Source organism: Terrapene carolina, unplaced genomic scaffold, assembly GCF_002925995.2.
Source record: "Terrapene carolina triunguis isolate 2854851 unplaced genomic scaffold, T_m_triunguis-2.0 Scaffold21, whole genome shotgun sequence".
NCBI lineage: Eukaryota > Metazoa > Chordata > Testudines > Emydidae > Terrapene > Terrapene triunguis.
Genome location: NW_020664372.1, coordinates 41866096 through 41888942, shown reverse-complemented (window position 1 = coordinate 41888942; position 22847 = coordinate 41866096). Strand labels below are relative to the sequence as shown.

General features: G+C 42.9%; 1 protein-coding gene across 1 annotated transcript in view; it reads right to left on the bottom strand.

Moving 5' to 3' along the window:
* AFF3 (AF4/FMR2 family member 3) overlaps positions 1-22847 on the bottom strand; it is a 476825-nt gene that overhangs the window by 238200 nt on the left and 215778 nt on the right. The window lies entirely within an intron of this gene.

Sequence of the window (22847 nt, the reverse complement as noted above, 5' to 3'; positions counted from 1 at the left end):
CAGACCATGGGATTGTGGGATACTTTTGGCGGACTCCCAGGGTATGAGTTCAGTGGGACTGAGTCTACACTGCAAAGCAATAGGGCTTGAACCATGGGTCCCGGCTTGACTCAGGCTGGGATCCTCCACCCTTGTGGGGTACTGGGACCCTGGGTCTGAGCCCTGGATAAGCACAATTTGTGTGTAGATGGAAAGGGGGTTAGGCTTGAACCTGAGTTTGAACCCTGGGCTTACACTGCAGCATAGACTTAACCATAGTGAACACTTTACTCACCATTGTGAGGAGTTACCTATACAGTCAGTGGCGGATTAGCCACTGGGCTAATGGGGCCCATGCCCAGGGGCCCTGGCAAATTTGGGGGGCCTGGAAAAATGGGCATGCCCCAACCCACTCTGCCCACCAGGCACTCCTGCCGGGGAGCGGGATCGAGGCACAGGGGCTTGCCCCACTCCACCTGCCAGCACAGAGTCAGGGCATGGGGGCTTGTCCCGCTCTGCCCACCCGGCGCTCCTGCTGGGGAGCGGGGGAAGCTCCAGCGCCTGACCCCACTCCCCGGCAGGAGCACCAGGCGGGGGTGTAGAGGGAACTGCAGACAGAAGGAGTGGGGAGGGGCCTCCCACTTGCTCTGGCCCAAGGCCCCACAAACCCCTAATCCACCTCTGTATACAGGTCCTTACGCCCATCCCTATTCAGCAAAACATTCAAGTACATGTTTAACTTTAAGCATGTGCCTAAGATTCACTGAAACCAGCAGAGAATGAGGTGCAGTGGAATCTCACTCAGCTATCCCCATCCCCTCCCCTGACCCAACTCCATGGCTCCCATCTCTGCCTCAACATATCCTCTTCCTTCCTTATGCTGTGCAGTGCAATTCTGCTAAAGCAGGCAGCATGGACGAGTGGGGAAGCAGGTGTAGGAGGCAGTCTAGCTGCCTCTGCCAGCTTTACAGGGGGAACTTTCCGGGGGAGTGTCTCTAAACATTTAAATTCACTTTACACTGCAGAATCCACTAGGTGAAATGATTTCTGCTTATGCAGAACACAGTGAACTTAGCAGATGGGAGAATCTGGCCCTGACTCTTAACAGTGGGAGAAAAAATAAATTTGTATTTATTGTTATTATTAAGAATTCCTTTTGAAGTGAAATAGGAATTTTGGCCCAAATCTTTGAAGGTGATTAGTGATTCTGGATGCCTAAATGTTCAGGTGTCCAATTTGAGATACATGCCTGATCTTCTGAAGTGAAAATCAGATCCCTCTAAAGTGTCTCAATTTAGGCACCTAAAACCACTAGCCACTTTTTAAAATTTATGCTTTTCATACTTACATGGTATAGTTAGCCAAATACTGTTTGCCCTACTCCTGTATGTTAATACATGGTTCTCCCGGAAGACCATGCTATGTGCAGATCTTAATACAATAACCATGATAGTGTGCTTCCTGGCAGAGTGGAGGGAGGGTTTGAATTCATATGCTCTGGAAGTCTAAGGGGGTAGCAAAGTCAGAATTAAGGCAGCCATATACAAGCAGAGAATAATTTATGTTTCATAATTTTTTGTGGCTGTTATTTCATGCCAAGTTATGGGAGCTCATGAGTCTTTTATTGTCAGCACTCCTGAAAATTTTTGCTGAATATGGCCCTTGGTTATTAAATAAATGAATTGTCTTTAACTCTTTTGCTGTAATACAGTTTGTCATCTTAAAAGTCAATAGGAGTTATGCCATTGACTTCAACAGAAGAAGAATGGGGTGCAACATAAAGCGCCTTTCAAGAATTATTCCTATTTGACAAATCACCGGTTAAAAGTAACTACAGTCAATTGCAAATAGCCCTATTCTGAACTCATCATTGCAACAGATGAATCAAAGAATATAATATGTTGCTTTTGCTGTTACTGGAGTAACAATACAACAGACGCTGCTAATAAAGTTAACACTAACAAGAAAAAACACACACAAAGAAAAATCACAAAATTCTTTGGACTTTCTTCTTCCCCCTCATTAGCTGATTTATTTTTCTCCTCTCCATGGATTCCCCCTTCCCCAAAAACCCTGTTCTATGCTTAATTATCACACCAACATCATTAACAGTTGAGCACACAAAGCCCTATTGGCATAGCACATGCTTTGTTTGCAGAGCAGCAAATCTGCTGCCCCACCAAAAAACTACAATTCGTATCTGCTCTCACTTTACAAAAGAAGGCATAAGATGTCATCTTCTTGCATAATATGATGTCCCCAGATGCTGCATTATTGGTTAAGATCAAAACACTAAAGGTGAATAGATGAGATTTGCTTATACCTCGATTCAGAAAGTATCTGTTTTGTGTTTTAAAATTAAATCTCTCTCCTCCAAGTGTAATCAAGTACATTTGAAAATATTCACGGGTAACAGATTGGTCCTTTCTACCACCATGGAACTAAGCCAAAAATATTGTCCCCTGGCCCATTACACTTCAAGGCAGAAAATAAAAACCCTTTCCTCCCCACAGTTATATCTTGATCCAAGTGATCTGATAGCCTTCCAACAGGTGATAATGAAACAGAAACACAAAGCCCAGGCAAACAGAAGCAAACATTATTTGAAAAAAATCTTCTGTGTCCCCTTTTCTCTTCATCTTCTGAACACTGCTGTCCCATGGTCTTGCCCTATTAGTACCATACAACACCGCTGATACAAGTGTATCTAGAAGTTCACATTGCATTACATTTTTTTCCACTTTGCAAAATGGCACTGACATCCACAAGTCTCTGAGCTCAGCATGATGAATTTAACTTTGCAACAATATTTTAGTAAAAATTTTACATGGTGGTAAATTCCACCTACAATTTGCATCAAGAGGCGATCTGTTGGAGGGCTAGCAGGGAAAGAGGAACATACTTACAAATATGGTGGTTGTATCCAGGATTTAGATGGTTTGGGGAGGAAATTATTAAAGAAATTAATCTTATAGCAAAACACCAGCTTTCTAAAGATCCCCTGACCTGCTTACTTAATGCTCCAGTAGAGGATCTACATTTTAAACAGAAAGACAAATCAATTAATTTTTATTGTTAGTATTTAGACTTTGTATTGCATACTATTTCAAAAATGTAACCCCTCTGACTATGGAATTGTGGTATGGTAAAAAATAAATTGTCTTGTAATGGAAAAACTTTCACACCAAGAATGTACACAAGAGAAGTGACAAAAAGAGGATAGGTACTTAGAAATTTGGTCACTCTTTTTAGTGTACACAGAAGAGGAAGGCTCCCAGCAAGCAGGCCAGAATCTTAAGACGGGTTCTTTGAATATTAATCTGATCCTGAATAAGTAATATACAATGTAGTATGTTAATGTTTTATTGTAACTTTGCCTTACTAAAAGTTTTTTTTAAATCATCTATTACTTACATGCAGTAAATACTATACACTTTCACCTATTTACATGGCTAGATCTGTCCATTTTAAATTGCATTCTGCTTCTACTATTATTTCAATGTTTACTACATGACCCTGTGCCTGAATAAATTTATACAAAAAGTGCCCATAATTTGAACGATGTAATTCTCCCTCTTGATAATGTACATACAGCAAAAGATTTGTGCAATGTACATTTTAATTACTCTGTTTTTGGGGGGTTTGTGAGGTTTGTGGGTGTTATTTCATGCTGAATTGCTGAGCTGTTACTAACTTATTATTTATACTAGCTTTGATGAAGTCATTTGCCTATCATTGCTTTTTGAAATCTATCACAACAGACTCGCCTCCCTGAACCTCTCAGTGAAGTGCTGGCAACTCTAGTTCACTTATCAAAGGCAGTGGGCATGATTCTTTTAGTTCTTTGATGCTTTTCCCATTACCTTCATTTCTCAGTCAGGGCAGCCCCCCAAAACACCAAACATTTGTACGCACACGCACACACAGAATCTGGCAGGAAGATGTGAGGATCTGCAGCCGAGGATAACAGCAGTTATTACTGAAGAAATAGCCAGGGGCATCACATCATTGATAACACAAGGAGCTAATTACCATGCAAAGCACAGAGTGCTGTAAGAAACGAGGCTGAATAAAGACTACACTGAATTCTTGGGACATGGGATGTAATTGCAAGAAAGCTACATCTGTACATATTTTATTTTATACATTCCTTTTTTTTCCCTTACCAACAGCTTTCACAGAGTGATCTATAAAGGAACTTCTATTAAAAGAATTCCCTGTTTATGAGACTTTTCCCCTTCTCTCAAATCTTTACACTGAAAAAAGGGAGAACAATCTACCACGGCAATCTAGTTTAAATTTAGGCTACGTCTACAGTTGGAGCTGGGGGTGTGACTCCCAGCTTGCGCAGACATGCTCACGCTAGCTCTCATCAAGCCAGCATGCCAAAAATAGCAATGTAGCCACTGTAGCACGGGCAGCGGCGAGTGGCCGCATGGGCAAGCCACCCCAAGTACGTACCCACAGAGGGCAGAAGGAGTAGGTGAGCACTAGTAAGATGACAGCTAGTGCAAGTGTGTCTATATGAGCTAGGAATCACACCCCTAACTCCAAGTGTAGTGTAGACATAGCCTTAGTGTAAGAGATTGTTATATCATTATTTGTGTTGCATTAAGTACTTCCACTAACTCTTTGCATTTTGTACTTATTGCATTTTGTCTTCAGTGTAAGTTAAAAGTTATTAAAATATTTTAAATGCTGAGATATACCCAATTTACCTCCTGGGCCTCTGTCCACTCAGTCTGGGTCCTTCTTGCCATGCTGGCATTAAAAAGCTGGACATCAGCAACCAGCTTGGTGTCAGCTGGTGGTACATTTGGGGTCCTTTCGAAAGTGCGTTCCTGACTGAAAGGATTAAATACTCTGTTCTGACACCCTCCTGATACATAACTGCCTCTCTACTCACATCTCCACCCCACACAAACACTGTAATAGGCTGAAATAATAGGTGGAGGTTGCATTATCAAGCAATGTACGATTATATTGTTGGAATTCATACATGCAGAGCAAGTTACAGTTCTGTTCGGTAACTGATCAATGCTTACAACTTGCACTGATTATTTCTTCTCCAAAAAAAAAAAAAACCATGGGCATAAATTCTGATCTGCCTATATATCAAAAAACTGGTTTCCATAGTCTACAAGACAGTGAATCTTTATTTCAATGCAGAAAACTTCCAAATTTGTAAAAGGAATAAAACATCTTGATGGAAAGTACTGTAGTATAGGAACCATTGGTGCTTTAAAAAAACTGCTTATGGACCAGATCCTCAAAGACAGTTAAGTGCTTAACTCCCACTGCAATCAATATAGGGCCTATATTACTATGGAAGTGTACATGTGTCTGACGAAGTGGGTATTCACCCATGAAAGCTTATGCTCCAATGCGTCTGTTAGTCTATAAGGTGCCACGGGACTCTCTGTCGCTTTTTACAGATCCAGACTAACATGGCTACCCCCTGATACAGAAGGATTGTGGACCAGGTTGTTAATGAAATAAAAGGCATCAATTCCCATTACTGAATGAAACTTCAGACTCACCAATATGCCTCATAACAAGTGCTTCCCTCTTCTTGCTGTCATTCTTCCTGAGGTGTTGCACTCATGCCTACACTCAACATTCCTTACCTCATGTATAAAAAAAAGCTATTGCTGCATTCTGATTTAAGGTAGGAGCTACTAGAGATGGCCCTAGTTAAGGATGCCTAATACTTTCCATGATAAGCCCTGTTTTCACTTCTTTATAACTGGCAGAATTTGTATTGTTTGAGTTGCAATGCTGCATGTTTGCTGTGTCTCCGTGTTGTTGTTTTTTTGTTTATCGGGGGTCAGGAAAATTTCAGCAAAAACAATTAAACTATTTTTGAGGATAAGGCTAGGAAAAAATAGGGAGTGTTAAATTTTCTCCCCTGTAATCATTTCTTTGAAGAGCTTTAATGCCCACAAAGACCAGGAAGATTAAATTTGGCATGTGGATGGTCATGGGGTCAGAGAGATGACTTTTACCATTCCCATGAAAATGTGCCCAGATTTGGCAGAGTCATAAGACTGAAAAATTCCATTTGCCCATGCTTAATAGGGGTTGTTGGAGGTTTCCTGCTTAGATCTTAGAACATTCCATTTATACTGAACATGTTGCAGCCCAAAAAAACTCCCTAATGTGACAACTGCATTGAGCATGCTCCCTGGCATAGAGTTAGAGCTCAGGCTGAGGAGGAGATAATGTAACATCAGAAGCAGCAATTGCATCCACCCCTTTGATCTACCGGAAGGCAAGAGTTGTGATAAGGGCCACAGCTAGAGTTGGTTAAAAATCACGATTTCTAATTCATGGGAAATTCCAACATTTTGAAATTTGTTTTCTTTCCAAAGAGAACAAAACCAAAAAAATTCAAAATTTCCTGCAAAACAAAATTTTTGAAAAATTTTGTTTTGTTAAAATTGAAATGTTTTGTTCCGATTTCTACTTTTTAAAAATGTTATAGCATAATTTTAAATATGAAACAGAATTCAAAACAAAACACTGAAATGTTTCACTCTGATAAGGTCGAAACATTCACTGACTGAAATGCAATTTTTTTTTAAATCGACCCAAAATTTAAATCAAAACCAATGTAGAAAGTTCCCATGGAAAGTTTCAATTTCAACTAAATAAAATTTTCTCAAGGAAAACATTCCACTGGAAAATTTTTGACCATCTCTTATATGAGCCGATCTCTTTCCATTGCGAAAAGCAAAGGGATAGCTCCTCTTTTCCTCTCTGTGTCATAAGAACAGCATTCCCCCACAGCTCCCTTTCCTCCTTGCGGTTGCAGTGACAGCTCCCCGTTTGAATCTACTTTAGCCACTGTGAGAAGATGTGCTGGGAGTCAGGAGGAGATGATGAGTAGTAGTCTCTTCTATTGCACTTTAGTGTTGTTAACTCTGGTATTTCACCATCCATATTATTCAGCAAGGCCTCATGCCCCTACCTTAGGATACAGACAAGCAGGGCTTGAATTGGGATAGGTCAGGCATGGTTATAGCAGGCTGTCACTATTTTCTGGTGACATCTTGTTCTCCAGAATTTCAACTTTCATAAATAAAAAAAAGACAAAATTGCACAGGAAGCTTTAGTTGGCATTTCCTAACTTTTCAGTGCTTTCCTTTGCAACCTTAGTTCTTTGCATGTAATTTAAAATACAATTGGTTATAATCTGTAAAAAAAAAAAATAGCTATTCATTCTTAGACTTTTTATTACTCTGTTTTGGACCTAAGACTCTAATTTTACAAGGGTCCTCTGATTGTTTTCCTAGGAAGGCATTTACATTTAAAAGCTGGGATTTGGGAGTAGAAAAACAACATTTTACTCAAGCTCTGTGATGAAAGTGTTGTACTAATTAAAAGAAAAAAGTTATTAAAACATATAATTCACAGTGACTGTTAATAAACTCAATCCTTTTAATTAATATATTCATTATCTTTCTGAAATGGATTCTTTATATTTATTATGGGGATTATTTTTCATATAATTGAACTTTGCAACAATGCTCTTTTCTCAAAGAGGGAGGAGGAGAAAGGTTTACAAGGATTTTCTTTTAAGAAGGCGTAGAAGTGTGTATTAAAAAAAACCATATCTTTGCTCTGTGGAAAGGATCTGGATATCTCAGTCCTGGATCACATATCAATTTGAGTGCTAACACGACCCAGGAACTGTACCAGGAACTGAGAGACTCTCTGGCTAGGAAGAAGATGAAATAAAAAAAAAATCTACATGCAAATAGGAACATAAAATGATCAAATAGATATGTACTGACTGCAAGCTGCTTAGAACAAGTTAATTGGACAGAGCCTGTTTTGTTCATCAGAGCTGATATATATTCAAAGCAACTCAGAGAGTCATTTGGGACTTTCCAGTTGGGTAAGGAAAGTGAGATTTGGTGACAGGTGGTAATGGGGAGTCATCAGAAGAGAAAGGTAATGGTGGAAATGGAAAAGCCATAGAACATGGTGGTTCCTAAACTTCTCCACAGAATGGATTACAGTAGAACCTCAGCTTTACAAACACCAGTGTTCAACAGACCAGTTATATTAACCATTTTTCTTGCCAGAAAAAAAAATCACATAACGAAACTAAAATCAATGAAGTAAAAGTAAACATTCATTTACATTCTGATGCCTTCAGTGCACTGGAAATTGCTTTGTACTGGTGTGAAGGACAAGAAGAAAGCAGTGCAGTGCACCACACTTCACCTTATGCATGGAAAAAAATATTAAGAAAGTAAGAAAAATATTTTTAGCTGTCTGTCTTTTGACCCATGGACCACAGTTTGGGAACCACTATCATAGACAAATAATGGAGAGAGACAGGAGGTTGTATTTAGTAATGGGAAAAATATTTTCTGCAGACTATAGCTTAAGAAATAACACATGCCACACAGAAAATGACTTTGGAAATCCACTTTTCTATCCAACTGTCCAGACAATTTATGGGCCTGATCTAGCAAACTTCCATTGTGAATGGGAGATTTGGCTATTTAAGGACTCTGGGTGAGATTTTGTGCTGTGCCTGTAAGGATATGTCTACAATGTAATCATAGGACTGCTGCTGCATGTGTAGACATGACCAAAGCTAGCTTGGATTAGCTCTCTTGAATGGCAATAGCAGTGAAGCCTCAGCAGCATGGGAAGCTGCACCGAGTATTCAGGCTTGCCTGGAACCCTGGGTTTGTACTCCAATGACTAGTCCATGCTGCTGCAGCTTCACTGTTACTGTTATTCAGGCTAGCTAGATCAAAGCAACTCCGGTATGTTTTTAGTGCTGCAGTCACACCTCTGCTTGCAGTGCAGGTGTACCCTAAGAGGCACAGTGCATAACTCGCAGCCTAAGGTGAGTGGGGGCTATGTTGGTTTTATGCCACCTTTCTGCACTCCCACTTCTGGGCCACTCTGGAGGCTGGAGTGACCTCTACACAATTTAGACAGCCGTGGGCTTAAGTTACAGCAGCCTCTGGGCTGCCCTATGGGCTTCAGCGCTGCCCAAAATCTCTGTAGCACTACATGCTGTGGCCCAACCAACAAAACATCTCTTCCTGCCCCGGCATGCCCCATACACCAAGGCTTGTGAAGGGGAGGACAGCCTTATGCCTGTCTTGCATAGTGTCTGTGCTGGGGCAATCCTCTCTCCAGACAGAGGGCTTTTAGAGTCCCTTCACACCGCTTCAGCCCTTTTACCTAGTGCAAAGGGAACAGAATAGAGGGGAGGATCTCACCATCCAGGTAGGCCCTGTGTCTTACTTAAGTTGTACCTGTTGTGCTTTCTATTTATAAAGACATCCAGAATGTTTCTTTTTTTCATACTGTAGTATGGCTCCACAAGCAGAGTGGGTGAGAACAAAAGAACACCTAGGCTACGTTAACAGTTCCATCTTTCCATCTCAGTTGAACTAAGAATGTGAGGACACTAATAGCAAAAGAGACATTGTCAGGTAAGTATGTTCACAGATTATGGTGGGTGCTTTAAAATTTTAAATTAAAAGAAAAAAATTCCCTCAAATCCCCCTTCTACCCCTCACTAGCAACAATGGAACAATCAATTATCACAGCTACACAGGTAACATTTCCTATAAAAGTAGCTTGGGAACTTCAGGTGAATGGCACAGGCAGATGGGCTAAGCAATTTCACAGACTTCAACATTTTATTCATAAAAAACACTGCAGCCCAGGAACAATCAAAGGGAGCGTAATGGACAAGAACTGCATTGTTCTATTAATAAAATATAAAGGTTTTATTGTTATTGGGAAAGGGTGACTATCAAATCAATACTGTGTCATAATATATTAATGTTTTTTCTTCACTAATGAAACAATGGATGCTGATGTGATTACATGCTCTTGCCACATAGCTGAAAAATATAATAAGATAGTAGTAATTAAAATTGCTACTGCAATATAAGGTGCCTGATCCTGCAAAGTGCTGAGTGAGGGCCCTGAGCTCCCACTGATGTCTACAGCAGTGGAAGGCACTCAGCACCTATCAGGAAGCACTCAACAGATTGCAGAATTGAGTCCTTATGCCTCCTTCACCACTAAAAATTATGTCATTCCAAAAGAGTTAATTGGAGTCCTTTCGAAATGCCTTCTGTGCAGTACATTTACTACTGTACTGCGTTATATTAGTGCATACTGTAAGTATATTAAATTGATTAGTTGTTTGACATAACAGTCTTTTATTGGAAAGTTTCCATAATGGAAACTGGAGACCTTTGTCTTTGTAATAGGTAAAGCACCGTTAGTGAAAGTGCGAGCTTCTCATGTAACCCACAAAGGCCCTCAACAGTAACCTAGAAAGACGTTCAAAGTGACTGATAGAGTTCAGTCTTCATTCCCATTCAATTCTTGGCCTCTCTGTTACAGAGAATACCAGCATGCCAATTAGTGTCATTTGGAATGTAGTTTTGTTGGGTTTTTTTGGTGATGTGGACACTTGTGCACTAGGAACTGAACTGAGACCACCATATACGTTTAATATATTGAGTGTATTTGTCCAGGAAGAATATACAATAATCCCAATACACACATGTAAAGCAGCAACAGTTAGAAAAAAGAATATTATGGAACTATTAATCTTTCAGTAACTTAATATGTATATACCACGAGCTACTACAATATCCAATTCATTAAATGGATTAATTTGCCAAGAGATCTTTTAAAAAAGATTTTAATTAACAATAAATCAATAAAATTATTCAACATGAAAATCAATTACATCCCTGTTTACATTTTTAACTCCAAACATTTCTGTTTTGTGTGCTTGTAATTAGCAAGCTATAAAAGATGCCATAAATAGGAGCATAATGAGAGGAACTGTTTATAAATGATAATTGGTATTCATTCCCACTGAGCTAAAGGTTATGTGATTACAGAGTGTAGCAAAGAAAGGGTTAAACCTATTACTGGTGGAAGGCTTTGGAATATGGAATTCTGTGGAAACCTTTCCTGAGTAAAAAGGCCCCCTTGCTAAAGGGACCCCAAAACAATGTTTGACTGAAACTCTAATGCCTGTGGGGGCATGGAAGGCTCTCCCTTAAAACATATTCAAATCCATTCAGCAGTGACCAACTGGGAAGCAAAAAACCCTTTCTTGGGATCTGAAGAAGGATACAAAGGGAGCCTGAATTCCTTATCCCATTGGTAAGGTAAGCTCCAGGGCCCTACCACCACCTAGCACAAAAGGAAGGGAGAATAATATTCAGATTCCTATAAAAATCTGAATTAATCTTGGGGGGGAAAGCTCAGAGCAGGGCAAAGTATTACTCTGTCATTGTGGGAAACAAGAAATCTAGCATCATTGACTTTCCGTGTGGACACTAAGGGCCACCAGAAAGGCCACTTTCATTGAGGGCCAAAATAAGGATACTGACGCCAGAACATCCAAGAAGTAGCACAGAGCATGAAGCAACCATAGTGAAATAGTCTAAATTCCCAAGAGGTAAAATTGATCTAGTCTTCGTCTACATCTCCTTCATGGTTCTGAAAAATCAGGATCCTTATGGGGGAGAGACTAATTAGGGGTGCTCTATTGCTGAAGTCTGCCTTCTTAGTTTTCTGAGACAGAGACCCAGAGATCCTAACTGAAAAAACCTCCAAGACCTGGAGAAGCCAGCAAATTTTGGCTTTCCAGCCCTAGCCATTCACTAGCCCAAGAGAATGTCCCAGGTTAAACAGGCCCTAGAAGTAGGTGTCTATCACTATGAAAGACAGACCAAGATATTCCAAGGCTCTTCCCTGTCAAATCAGACTTCTACATAAAATTTTTCTAAGGCAGTGGAATGAACTGATCCTTGAGACTAGAACTGATTGGTGTTTCATTAGAACATGCTGATTCATCAAACCCAGAATGTTTCACAAGAACACTTTGGGTTCAACCAATTTTTGTCGAATTGCACAAAGGATTTGGACAGAACCCTGCCTGCCACAGTTCCAATGGAAACCTGCTGGTTCCCTGCCAGCACACCTAACAAGCTGCTGCAGAACCTGGGTTTACATGGCCCAGAGGCCTGGAGCAGCCCCACTATGGAGTCTGCCTTGTGGCTGGGGACCACAGGGCTTCCAGGCTTCTTGCAGCTGAAGGGGAGGCCTGGACATCCTGGAATCCTTGGCTCTAATCGGGGCTGAGTTCCCAGCTCTACTGCAGGGAGCCTGGAAGCCCTGAAAACTCTGGCACCAGCTGGGGCTCTTGGGTTTCCAATGTTCGTCCCTGCCGCTGGAGCCAAGAGCATGGCAGCCCTGGGAACCCTGGCTCAAGCTGTGGCTCTCAGGGTCGAGGCTCCCAGCACTGCAGCAGGGAACCTGAAACCCAGGGGAACTCTGACTTGAGCCACGGCTCTCAGGGCCACTATGCTCCCTGCCAATGTGCTGACTCCTGGGCTGGTTGGCTCCCTAGGCTACTCAATTCTTAGGGTAACAGGCTGCCCAGGCTATAGCAGTTGAGCAGACTAGGAAGCCAGCTGACCTAGGAGTTTAGAAGCCCTGAGTCCCCTGCTCTGGGGCTGTTTGCATGGCAGGGCTGCCCCAGAGCTGGTGAACCCCAGGATAGTTGGCAGCTGTTGACATGATTCGTGTTAGCTGTATTGCTGCCCATCACGGAATAGCAGTGATAAACTGACCCCTCTGATGTTTTTCACTGTGGCTGTTCTGGGGTGGGCAGCAATGAAACTGACAAGAATCATGTCAATTTCCTAGAGTGGCTGCCAATGGAGATAACCACATCTGAGGTGGAAACAAAACTCAAAAAGTTTAATTTATTCAAATCAGAGGGACCAGATAATTTCCGTCCCAGAATACTGAAAGAACTGGCACATGAAATCACTAGTCTGGAAGCAAGGATTTTTAATAAATCTATCTATTTGGGAGAAGTACCCTCTGTCTGGTCAATAGCTAAAACTGTGCCTATATGTAAGAAAGGGAAAGTGATGTGGGCAACTACAGACCTGTTAGTTTACCCTCAGTAGTATATAAGACTATGGAACAAATTGTGAATGAAAGGATAATTAAATTCATGGAGGTAAATGGAAAAGGGGAGGTAATGCAACACGGGTTTACTAAAGGTAGATCATGCCAGACTAACTTGAATTCCTTCTTTGAGAAAATAACTAACTTTTTAGATACGGGAAATGCAGTAGATCGAATAAACATAGACTTCAATAAAGCATTTGATACTGTGCCATATGAGAAATTAGTTAAATTAGAGAAGATGGGAATTAGTACAAGAATTTATCAAGGTGGGGAAAGAACTGACTAAAGGGGAGAAGCAGCAGGTTGTGCTGAAAGGTGAACTATTGGACTGGAGGGAGGTTGTCAGTGGAGTTCCACAAGATCAGTCCTGGGACCAGTCTTATTCAATATTTTTATTAAAGACCTTGGCACAAAAAGTAAACATGTGGTAATGCAGTTGCTGATGATACAAAGGTGGGAAGCATAGTCAATACAGAAGAGGATTGGAATAGTATACAGGAAGATCTGGACAACCTTGAAGACTGGAGTAACAGAAATGGGATGAAATTTCATAGTACAAAGTGTACTAGACTAGACTTAGGGTCTAATAATAAGAATTTCTGCTACAAGCTGGGGCTTATCAACTGAAAGTGACAGAGGAGGAAAGACACCCGGGTGCTCTGGTAGATCACAGCATGTTAATGAGTCACCAACTTGATATGGCTGCAAAAAAGGAAGATGCAATCCTAGGACATATCAGGTGAAGCATTTCCATTAGAGATAGAGAAGTATCAATGCCATTGTACAAGGCACTGGTAAGACCTCATTCGGAATACTGGGTATAATTCTGGTCACCCACATTAAAAAAATGATTTCAAACTGGAACAAGTGCAGAGAAGAGCTACTAACATTATCAGGGGATGGAGGGCCTGTCTTTTCAGAAGAAACTGGAAGAGCTTGGCTTGTTTAGCCTAGCAGAAAGAAGACAGAAGGAATATGTACATGAATATGTAACCATATCAGGGGGGTAAACACCAAGGAGGGTGAAGAGCTATTTAAGCTATGGGACAATGCTGGCACAAGAACAAAGGGATATAAATTGGCCATAACAAATTCAGGCTGGAAATTAGAAGAAGGTTTCTAACCATCAGAGAGATGAGGTTCTGGAACAGCAATAGAAGTTGTGGGGGCAAACAACTTAATTAGGTTTAAGAGACAGCTGGATAAATTTATGAGTGGGATTGTATGCTGGGGTTGCTTGTGATGGTGAAGGGTGGTCCCTTCCATTTTATATCTTATATTCCTAAAAGCTCACCCTCCAGGGCTTCAGACAGTCACCTTCTGGGGTTAGGAAGGGAGTTTTCCTCCAAGTGTATTCTGGGTTTTTTTTAATCTCCTTCTTTGAAGTATCAGTGATGGCCACGGCTTGATATGGGATATTGGGGGGCCAGGACTCTGAGGTGGTATCACGCATTCTCTCTCTTTCTCTCAGGTGCTTGGCTGGCTGGTTCTTGTTCAGATGCTCATGGGCTAATTGATCTCCCCATATGTGGGGTTGGGAAGATTTGCAGTGATCTTGGGGGCTTTTCACCTTCCTCTGCAGCATGGGGTGTGGGTCACTTACTTTAAGATCAGAAGGGACCATCATGATCATCTAGTGCAGTGGTCCCCAACGCAGTGCCCGCGGGCACCATGTGCACCCACCTACTGGCCACTGAACAAGCAACCGCCGAAATGCCGCCGAGAAGCGGCAACGTCAAGAAGCGTTGCCGCCAAAATGTCGCTGATTTTCGGCGGCATTTCGGTGGCGACACCTCTTGATGACACTACTTCTCGGCGGCATTTCGGTGGCGATGCTTCTTAGCGGAGGCTGCTTGTCCGGCGGCTACGCTCCTCGGCGGCTAGTCATCCAGCGCCCGCCACACGGAAAGGTTGGGGACCACTGATCTAGTGTGACATCCTGTACACTGCAGGACACAGAACCTCACCCACCCACTCCTGTAATAGACCCCTAACTTCTGGCTGAGTTACTGAAGTCCTCAAATCACGATTTAAAGACTCCAAGTTACAGAGAATCTACTATTTACACTAGTTTAAACCTGCAAGTGATCTGTGCCTCATGCTGCAGAGGAAGGCAAAACCCCCCCAGGGTCTCTGCCAATCTGATCTGGGGGAAAATTCTTTCCTGACCCCAAAAATGGTGATCAGTTGGACCCTGCGCATGTGGGCAAGATCCAGGAGCCAGACACCTGGAAAAAAATTCTCTGTAGTAACTTAGAGCCCTCCCCATTTAATGTCCCGTCTCTAGCCACTGGGGATTTTTGCTCCTAGTGGTCACAGATCAGCTACATGCCATCATAGGCAGTCTCATCATAGCATCCCCTACATAAACTTATCAAGCTCAGTCTTGAAGCCAGTTAGGTTTTTTGCCCCCACTGCTCCCCTTGGAAGGCTGTTTTAGAACTTCAGTCTTCTTTAGGTTAGAAACCTTCATTTAATTTCAAGCCTAAACTTGTCGATGGCTAGTTTATATCCATTTGTTCTTGTGTCCACATTAGCACTTAACTTCAATAACGCCTCCCCCTCCATGGCATTTATCCCTCTGACGTATTTATAGAGAGCAATAATATCTCCCTTCAGCCTTCTTTTGGTTTGGCTAAGCAAGCCAAGCTCCTCAAGTCTCCTTTCATAACGTAGGTTTTCATAAAAACATAAGAACGGCCATACTAGGTCAGACTAAAGGTCCATCTAGCCCAGTATCCTGTCTTCCAACAGTGGCCAATGCCAGGTGCCCCAGAGGGAATGAACAGAACAGGTAATCGTCAAGTGATCCATCCTCTGTTGCTCATTCCCAGGTTCTGGCAAACAGAGGCTAGGGACACCATTCCTGCCCATCCTGGCAAATAGCCATTGATGGACCTATCCTCCATGAATTTATTTAGTTCTTTTTTTAACTCTGTTATAGTCTTGGCCTTCACAACATCCTCTGGCAAAAAGTTCCACAGGTTGACTGTGCATTGTGTGAAGAAATACTTGGTTTTGTTTGTTTTAAACCTGCTGCCTATTAATTTCATTTGGTATGTTATGAGAAGGAGTTAATTTCATAGTTTGTGTGTTATGAGAAGGAGTAAATAACACTTCCTTGTTTACTTTTTCCACACCAGTCATGATTTTATAGACCTCAATTAGATCCCCTCTTAGTCATCTCTTTTCCAAGCTGAAAAGTCCCAGTCTTATTAATCTTTCCTCCTATGGAAGCCATTCCATACCCCTAATAATTTTTGTTGCCCTTTTATGACCCTTTTCCAATTCCAATATATCTTTTTTGAGATAGGGCAACCACATCTGCACACAGTATTCAAGATGTGGGCATACCATGGATTTATATAGAGGCAATATGATATTTTCTGTCTTATTAACTATCCTTTTCTTAATGATTCCCAACATTCTGTTCGTTTTTTTGACTGCCACTGCACATTGAGTGGATATTTTCAGAGAACTATCCACAATGATTCCACGGTCTCTTTCTTGATGGTAACAGCTAATTTAGACCCCGTCGATTTATATGTATAGTTGGGATTATGTTTTCTAATGTGCATTACTTTGCATTTATCAACATTGAATTTCATCTGCCATTTTGTTGCCCAGTCACCCAGTTTTGTGAGATCCTTTTCTAGCGCTTTGCAGTCTGCTTAGGACTTAATGATCTTGAATAGTTTTGTATCATCTGCAAATTTCGCCACCTCACTGTTTACCTCTTTTTCCAAATCATTTATGAATATGTTGAACAGCACTGGTCCCAGTACAGACCCCTGGGGGACACCACTATTTACCTCTTTCCATTCTGAAAACTGACCATTTATTCCTACCCCGTTCTCTGCTTGTGACACATAACAGTCTAGCCTCCTGTGGGCTGTAATACTTTGATCTAATTCTGGTTGTTGGGTTTGGTGTGAGAATGCTGGATGGTGTTAGTGGCCTGTGATATACAGGAGGTCAGACTATGTGATCTGGTGGTCCTTTCTGGCCTCAAACTCTATGACTACATAGCACCAGCAAAGAGCACTAGAATATGTTAATTTGACTATGTTAATTTTATATTGCACCAGCAGGGTCTACCCGGGACAGTTAAGAACCCAGCATCTGAGTGTGCTTTACAAATCACACCCCTCTGGTGCTCTTTGCTGTGCCATGCAGACAAGCCCTGAGATACATGACACCCTGCTGTGAGTAGGGTTACCATCCGTCCGGGTTTCCCCGGACATGTCCGGCTTTTTCAGTGTTAAATGGCCGTCCGGGGTGGGGGAGATTTCTAATCAAGTAGAAATGTCCGGGATTTCCCCCTTCCCCTCATCCGGAGTGCGGCGCGGCTGATTGGACGCCTGGCCTGATTGAAAGCCGCTCGCAGCCACTAGGGCCTCTAGCAGCCAGAGTCCCTCCCCCTCCCCCGCTCCCTCCTCCCCCACAGAGCAGCACGGCAGTGTTTGATTCCACGTGGAGCCCGCAGCTCTCCCTCTGCCGGGTGAGCAGAGGCTGTGGGGGGTGGGGGGGGTGTAGAGGCTGCAGGGGCAGGGCAGGCGGGGGGAGCAGAGGCTGCAGGGGTCGGGGGGTGCAGAGGCTGCAGCGGCAGGGCAGGCAGGGGGCACAGAGGCTGCAGGGCGAGGAGAAGCAGGGCAGGCGGGGGGTGCGGAGGCTGCAGGGCGAGTGGGGAGCACGGGGCACAGAGGCTGCAGGGGCAGGGGGATGCAGAGGCTGCAGGGCGAGGAGGAGCAGGGCAGGCAGGGGCATAGAGGCTGCAGGGGCAGGGCAGGCAGGGGGCGCAGAGGCTGCAGGGTGAGTGGGGAGCATGGGGCACAGAGGCTGCAGGGGCAGGGGGTGCAGAGGCTGCAGGGGCAGGGCAGGCAGGGGCATAGAGGCTGCAGGGGCAGGGGGTGCAGGGGCAGGGCAGGCAGGGGGCGCAGAGGCTGCAGGGCGAGTGGGGAGCAGGGGGTACAGAGGCTGCAGGGGCGGAGGGGTGCAGAGGCTACAGGGTGAGGAGGAGCAGGGCAGGCAAGGGCATAGGGGCTGCGGGGCGAGTGGGGAGCAGGGAAGCACTTAGCAACCCCCAACCAAGATCAGAGCGGGAGGGAGGAGGGGGAATGCGGGGTGCTCAGAGGAGGGGGCAGAGTTGGGGCAGGGACTTTGGGGAAGGGGTTGGAATGGGGGCGGGGAAGGGGCGGAGTTGGGGCAGGGCCGGGGGCGGGACCGGGGCCCCGTGGAGTGTCCTCTTTTTTAAATGTTTGAATATGGTAACCCTAGTGAGTGGCTGAACAAGTTTGGCCAGCCTGAGGGTAGGCCTGCACTGTAATCAGGAGGTGTGATTGCAGCTCATGTTGTCAGGGGCCTGGGCACTGGCAGTCCAGCTCAATGGTTAGAACTAGACTGAAGGGGTCAGGAACCAGAGCCAGAGGCAAAAGGTCAGAGCCAAAGTCAGGAGCCAGGAGGGAGGACATAGACTGGAGCAGGGCAGGAACAAGGCTGGAATATGAGCGATCACAGTGGCGGACCAAACGATGACTGGACAGTGACCTGCTTCTGCTGAGCTTAAAAGCAGGCTGCTGGCTCTCTTCAGCTAATTGGGTAGGTCACACAATCAGACAGTCCTATTGCAAACCAGCTGAGCTCATTAATCTGCCTGGAAGCTGGGTTGGCCAGTCCTCGTGCTCAATCCACGTTGAACAGGGAAGGACACAAGGCCTGACATCTGAGCAGGTGCACTCAGAGAGATGAGAAAGGGGACAGAAGTGCAGCTAGCACTATAACCATGACTGGGACCCTCTGTTCTATTCCAGCAATATCGAGCAAAAGCCTTTTAAAATAATTATTCTTCCAATCATTAGAAAAGCAACAAACAAAACCAGCACCAAATCTAAAAGTTCCAGGAATGTTAAAACCAGAATCAATATTTTCAGCAAGCATATGGTGTTGCAGCATGGACAAAGACCAAACAAACAAACAAAAAAACATGGTGAGAGATTCCCCTTTCCACGGCAGCCCTTGATCAGTGCTGTGGCAGTGTACAGTAGGGACCATAAAAGCCCTTTAGCCAGCCGGGAGCATTGGACAGGTGCATGCTGTCCTATGCAAGCCCCCATGGAGGGGGTGTGCCGGAGGTAAGGTGGAAGGGTAGAGTATTTGTTGGGGGAGGGAGGAAAGTCCATGTAGTTTGTACAGCTACAGGAATTCTCAGGTGCTACAGACAGCAAAGCAGTCCGTAAGCAGCTTGGGAGTGCACCATAAATTAGAGCTTTATGCTGGGGAACACGCTGGTCCCGAAGCAGTCCAGAATTGGCTGGGAGCAAAGGTGGCTTCAAGTCATCTTAGCCCTTTGCTCTCCTGGTTTGCACCTTTCCGTGCTGCATCTCTTCCAGGTGTAGTATAGAATCTCAGGCCTGTACTTCTGTCTCCTTGGCTCTTCAGCTGATGTCACTTATACATTTCCACATGGCAATGTTCCTTTTAAAGGCATATCATCATCGGAAAATCATATTACTGTCTGATAATTATTACTTGTGGTTGTCAGAAGTAACAAACATTGAAAGAGATTAGAGAGAGAAAAAAAATCTCTATTTTTACCACTTTATTTACTTTGTGCATTTGACAGTACTTTATGTATAGTCAGCTTTACCATACTCCCTGTAGAGTTAGGCAGTTACCCAGTTTCCCCTCTTGTTTGCATGGATCCTCCATACAGCAACCAGAGAGAAGAAGAAAAAATAAAATTTCTTTATCTGGGAAAATAAAACTGTAGAACTACAAAAAATTGGCAGGCAGACTCAGGGTCAGGTGCAATGACTGAAACCACTTTTAACATTCAAATTGACATTATCCTTTTAATATGAAAAATTAGTAGGAAAAATAACTAACACAGTGCCATATCTTGGGAATTTTACACTTTACAAGCCACAATTAGCCTTTGTCTACCATGAGGATTGTAGTGTTCTGGTCAATGTGTATGTACCACTATCCCCTACTGGCTGGAATGCCAGGCCTGCTAAGTGTATCTATGGCTACGACTACAGAGCTAGCTAGGAGTGTGATTCCCAGCTCATATAGATATACTCACGCTAGCTCTCACTGAGCTACTGCTTTAAAAATGGTAGTGGAGTTGCAATAGCACAGGCAGCAGCAAGAAGTGGCACAGGCTGGCCGTACTGAGTACAAACCCACCTGGACCACATAGGTATGTACTTGGGGCAGCTAGCCTGCGCTGCTGCTTGCACTACTGTGGCTACATACTATTTTTAGTCTGCGAGCTCTATGAGAGATCGTGCAAGTATGTCTATATGATCTGGGATCACACCCCGAGCTCCCCAAGTATAGACATAACCTAAGTTTCACTCCAGGTGCAAGCTGAAAAAGGAAAATAGCCCTAATACTACTACAGCTAACAGAAGTCTTAGGCATGATCTACACTAGGAACTTACACTGAAAAATCTACACCTCAGAGAGATAGCTAACCCCTGGCATAGACAGCGCTAAGTCAATGGAAGAATTCTTCCAACCTAGCTACTGCCTCTCAGGGAGGTGGATTACCTACCCCGATGGGAGAACCCCTCCCATCGGCTTAGGTAGTGTCTACACAGAAGTGCTACAGTGGCACAGCTGCATTGCTGGAGCATTTTAAGTGTAAATATAATCTTCCTTTAGATCAAGTACATGCAGCATGTATTTTTTTAAGCAGAAGATCCTGATTTCCATTTCCACTGAGAACTAGGACGTTCTGTATAGCCACAGAATCATTACAGGAAGCACAGAAAATAAATGGATATAGAAGGAATTCAGAGTGGCAAAAGAAGTGGAAGTCTTCAGGTTGAGAAACCATGGTGCTTTTGTTATATGTACTCACTGATTTTATTCATGTTGATATTTCCAGGTTAATAAATGCTATAAACATGTTACTATTTTCTTTATTGTTTCTCTGCTGCTTTTGACTGTTTTATTTATTTATTTAGTCCCCCAGCCTAATTGCAGGTCATTTAGTCCAAGGATATTACACTCCATCTCTTTGATCCTGCAGTGGAAATCAAGAAAGAAGATTTTGTTCTCAACACATTAAACTTTTTTGTCTATCTTTAAAAAAAATCTTTTATGTGACTCTGGTATGGCCTGGAGTAAGTTGTTATTGGGCACCAAAAGACAGAGGAACAAAAAGACTTCTCAAAATATCAAGATATACTGGTTTCATCTTTCTGTCTCACTTTCAAAAATGGTTCAGACAGGTTTGCTTAATCTGAGTAACATGACTGAAACTGCAAAACAGATAGTGTTTACAGGATTTATATTACGAACACTAAAACACTTTTAAAAGAACTTTTAAAAAAGTAAATATTTTAGTTAAGTTCTGGGGATCAAAGCTTCCTCTGAAGTAAGCCTATCATTATTTATATGGAGAGATTTTCAATAGTCAATAGCAAAGTAGCAGGCTTGACTTGTGAAATGAGCCAGCAATAGAATACAGAGATTTTAATCAATACCTTAACCTGTGAGAATAAAAAGCTATCTGAAACCCATTGATTACATTAATGTATCGTAATTTGTTTTATAAGCCAGCTATTATGATATATAAAATATGCACGAATTAAGTGATTAAAAGCCAGGGTGTTTCAGATATAATAAATGTTGGTTTTCCCAAATCAGAATTCTGGAATAATAAAAATGAATGTAATACACAGGACTAGGGTTGCCACCCACAGCTTCTGTGTCCAGGTGACATTTAGGGTTGCCAGGTGCCCGGTTTTCGACTGGAAAATCTGGTCAAAATGCAGACCTGGCAACCCTAAATGGCACCCAAACCAAGAGTCCGGTTACCATAGGGTGGAGGAGGCACCGGATCATTAACTTGTGCCAGCCCCTGCTCAGCTGGGACCTCCTTTTACCTGCAGGCAGGCTCCCTGAGATGCTCCAGAGAGTGACAGGAGGACATGGGGAGAGAAGCAAGCGATGGGGGTGGGGTCTTGGGGAAGGGGGGGGCCTGGGGAAGAGGTGAAAAGAGGGGGGGGCCTCGAGGGAAGAGGGGGAGCAGGGCCTGGGGGGGAGAGGCAGGGCAGGGGCAGGGTCTCTGGGGTCCAGTTACCAGTAATTAGAAAGGTGGCAACTCTACACAGAACACAAAAATGTCTTCACTTCTTGTTTGGACATTGCATAAGAAACAGAGAAGTATGCATTGTGTTGAATCTATCTGCATAATATGTATGTGTTATGGACATGGACTACTCCAAAATTATTTGTTTTGGATGAGAGAGGATGTATTGAATATATGATATTTAATACCACATTGTCACCAGTTGTCACACTTTGTTTACTGGACCGAATAATTTGTAATCATTCGATGATTATGTTTATTCTGCACTCATTGTTTTCAGAAAATATGAATGATAGAGATCAAATTATTGTATATTTTTACTGTATTTGTTTGTTTATTATAGAAATGATGAGTTTCTCATCCATTGTACATTAACAGTTTGGAAGCAGGGGCTGAGGTTTTGGATGTTATAGTTCTCTTCAGATGAGGAGCACACAAAGTTTTTGCTAGTCTTTAGTTGCAATTCTATATTAATATTGCAATGTATGAATACAATATAATACAAGAAAAAGCTGATAAGAATATAGTATGAAAGAGCTACACTATAAAAATCTCATACTTGTCAGGAGGATGCAATAGGCTATTCATATTTGGAATGCTTCCTTCAGCTTTCTGGCTCAGTTTCTGTTTCCCTGTTCATAGCTCTGCTAGCATTTGCAAAATGTTTAGTTTGTTCATGTGACTTTTTAGTCTTTGCTAGAATAGAAATCTGTTGGGCCAAGTGGAGAATCAAGACTCCAAAAGGAACACAAATGTTCCGTGCTATTTT